Consider the following 4,203-nt stretch of genomic DNA (forward strand, 5'->3'; position numbering starts at 1 on the left):
AATGGTACCGATACCGGTCGCACTGTATCTACCATCATCGCTCATCTCGATGTGCACTCCAAGATATTTCTCATCCAGATTAGAAAATAAATCTCGATCTCGTGTTATGTGAGAAGACGCACCACTATCCAAGAACCATACCGATCCCATCACACTTGATACCAAGCATGCGATCAGCGAAAAACCCAGCTCAACCTGCGAGGCTAAGGCCTCTCCCGCTGCAGATCCAACAGCTTGCTTATTTTTCTTCTTCTGCGGACAATCTATGGCATCTCCATTCTCATCTTTGATGTTTCTGAGTTTATCCTTGAGTGTCATTCCACCAGCTCAAAAACTCAACCGCTTCTGATCTAAAATTCGTGAGAAAAAGGTATTTCTTGTACAGAGATCGATTGTATGGGCATTCACTGGATATCTCACCTTCCAAAAGAAGGATGAATCTAGAGGCTACCTGGCTCGATTACAGACTCTGCCTGAAGAAATAAAATGTAAACACTTTCTGAATAATAGATCCGATGATCAATCCTCGCTTTGATATCCTATAGAACTTTTTCTACAAATCAACCAGCTCCGATACCATGTAGAACTTTTTCTACATCATCTAGCTCCAATACCATGTAGAAATTTTGAATAATATGACACTTATTCACAGGGATTATCCCGATTATACACTATTGCGGAATACATGCACAATACATAATATCCTCTACGTTGATCATCAATTTAGCAGCATTAAAAACAATGAAACATCAATCGCATGCACACATTAACACAGTATGTAACCCGAGGAAAGCTTACAGCTGAAAACCCCACACTATCTGTATATTAATGATTGAGAACATGTAACATTACATAGTACAATACTCCTCACAAGTACTCAGTACTATCTCCACCTGTTACACACAATACAGCTCAGATCTGATCTTCAAATCTCCCCCGCTGCTTGCCTGCCTCCACTGCACAACCCTGCAAGAGAATGAATGAATCCAAACTCGTTCCAAGTTCTATTTACCTTGGGAAAATCACTCACACTGGAAATCACGTGAGAACAGGCTGTATCACTGGGCATATGCAATTCTCATGGGCATACTCAATCCTTTGATTGTGCAAATCCTCATGCACAACTATAGTCACAACTGATAGCAATCTCAACCTCAAACACCTGTCTCCACTGAACTGTACATGCACTGACATGCAACTGATTTAATTGATGTATTCTTTAGTTTTTTTATAAGTTAATAATTAATTCACGTAACTCATCACTAGTCTATTTGCAGTTAGACTAATTACAACTAGTTTAACCAAGTCAAACTGAACACAACTCCATCAACTCCACAGAACTCACATGCATGAGTTCTAATTGAAGTCCTCCATGCAATAGCTCAACTAACACATAAGAAACCACGTGATTCCTTTTGTCAGTTGCATGTGCCATATCCGTAGCTCGAACTGAAGTGCTCCAAGAGAATAAGATAATCTTAGGAGTCCAAATATTACTAAGGGCTAAAAATATTTGACTGTTTCTATTTTTAGCTTGGCAGTCTAAAAATAGACTCTGATCACTCCGCTGTGAACCAAAAATAGAAGTCCATCTATTTTTCCCAACATGACCAATCATCCACAAATAGCATCCTGCAACTCATAGACCATGATCCATATGTCTAAAAATAGACTTTGCGCCAAAAATACCCTACGGGCCCACTTAGTGAAGGTGACTCCTTTCCACTAAGCTCCATCATCTTGTTGCATTTTCAACATTATCATAGACTATCATCTAGATCGACTAAATACAGCTTTGCAAATGCATTATGTCCAGACTCAAATCAAAGACTATGTGTCACTTTTGGGACCTGTGAATATGCCAAATCTTGTAAGAAGCTCTTGGAATCATAACTTGCACATAAATGTCTCGTGGAAGGATTCATCGTGGAGGGTTTATTGTGTAGTTGATTTGTTAGGGTAGTATTCGAATAGTGAGAATGTTTTTTTGCAGAAGTCCTGATATATCATGCATTATGATTATTGAGCAGAACTAATCATATTAATCATTTATTACAGAAATAGTGTGTTATGACTTGCCAAAATTTGATGGTGTTGTTTGTTGACATTAAGAGGTGTAGGTTACTATTAAGTGTATTGATCAAAAGGAGTTATTGTTAAGTAAGAAAGCAAATTATCAAGGGGAGCTACATCACCGGATCAGAAGATGCATAGAGACAAGGGGAGATATATTACAGAGGAAGCAGCAACAAGGTGAGCCACCGTTGTCCATTGATGTCAAAGGGGGAGAGAATCTCATAAAGGAACGAAGAGAAGAAGCATGAAGTCAAGGGAATATTATGCAGCACATCAGGAGATGATCGGTGTGTCGACATCAATGACAAAGGGGGAGATTGTTGAGTATGTTGTCATTGATGTCAAAGCGAGTACATTTGGAGGGTATTGATATGATACATGTGATGATGTTGATGTTGCTTAATGATGCAGCTTGATGAAACCCTAGATCTAGGGTTTTGGATCCTTTTGAAGATGTGCATACCCCACATTTTCCCTACATTTGTTGATCTTGTTGTCATGATTATTGGCATGATATCTCTCCAGGATGAGTTTCCTCAGTGTACCGATTTTGTTGGTGTGTGGAGCACCATGAGAGGCCTCATGGTTTAAGATATATAACCATTCAAAGTGCAAGCCACATTGTGGTAAAAATCCCCAACAATAGATGATGTGGCAGTATATGATTAGTTGGCAAATTTCCATTTTGATTAATTTGTGATGGTCTAAGATAGAAAAATCGAAGTTAATATTTGACCCTCAAGACTTAGGCACCTAAAGCAAGACAATAAATCATTTTAAAAATTCAAATGTTACATGCTTTCAAGTTAGCCCTATCTTCATTTGGGGTCTTCACTCTAATAATTTTGAAAATTAAAATATTGATTTCCCTCCAAAGTTTAAGTCGACTCCCTCAAATGATGACTTCTAAAACTATATAAAGGACCTATCCTTCTCATCAAACGATGCAATGGTGCAGTCAAAGTGTGCTTTGGTTTTTTCACTAGTTTTGAAATTATTCTAACATGTGCTTGTTGTTGATATGAGGAAGAAATTTATGTGATTTTTTATGAAGGAGGTTGTATGTTTCTGATTTTTTGTTCGGGGCAAGGGTTTTGTTTTGGAAATTCTTAGTTGATGCTTTCTGTGAGTCTCGTCCATCCTCTGGGACCCAATAAAACTTGGTGATTCATTCTTACATGACTTGAAGGGTTTTTCCTTTGGGATTTGGTTGATATGTTTTTCATGGGCTCCATTGGATTGTTTTGTTGGGTTTCAGCCATGCTATGAGGTTCTTGTTGTCATCAATTAAATTACTATGATTAATTTTTCAGTTGTGTGAATTCCTTAAAGTGGTGAACCAAGCTCCATACTTTAGAACAATATACCATGTGGTCATTAAATTCTAGAACTTGCATTCTGTTGAAGGATCTCGAGCTTGAGCATGCTTACGTTATGGTTCCAAGTGGAATATCATCTCTATTGATCATACTAAATGGCTCATAGTATAACGGTGGCATCACAATTCACATATAATGTTGGTCTAACACTTTTCTTGATTGTCTCATTATCTTTGTTTCAAGCTTGAATGTATCTGAACCTTTACGAGGTTAGAAGTTCTGAGTGTTGAAGGTTACCATGACCTCCTTATATGTGCAAGAATTTTGACTTCTTCACCATGACAAGCAGTGGCAATTCCTTTGCACAAAATTTTTTATGGTTCAGATACACATAAGGTCGAGTTCCTTATAAATATCTTTGGGATCTAAGGTTGTTGCAGGGGTTTTACACACATTATAGATCAAGGGTTATATAATATAGTATTGTTTTCATATCAACGCCTTGTTCACACAATAATAGTAGATTTTGCCTATGATATATTTGTTTTTATTGTTTGTTAGTAATTTTTGTTGCAAGTATTGTTGAGATGACAGAGTGATAATACCCTGTTAATTGGTGGGCCCTTATGCTAAGAGTATGCAGGACTGAGTATTGAAGCTCAGCGCAAAACTTTCGGATATTTTGATGACATGGTCTTTGATTTTGATATGTTGAACAGTTATGTGGAGCTATATGGAAGTGACCTTTGATATATGGTAGTGACTCAGTGATGTGTGGTTGTATAATGTTCAACATGACAATATATGT

Source organism: Pinus tabuliformis, chromosome 6, assembly GCF_031772625.1.
Source record: "Pinus tabuliformis cultivar Carrire ecotype Pingquan chromosome 6, CPIR1, whole genome shotgun sequence".
Lineage (NCBI taxonomy): Eukaryota > Viridiplantae > Streptophyta > Pinopsida > Pinales > Pinaceae > Pinus > Pinus tabuliformis.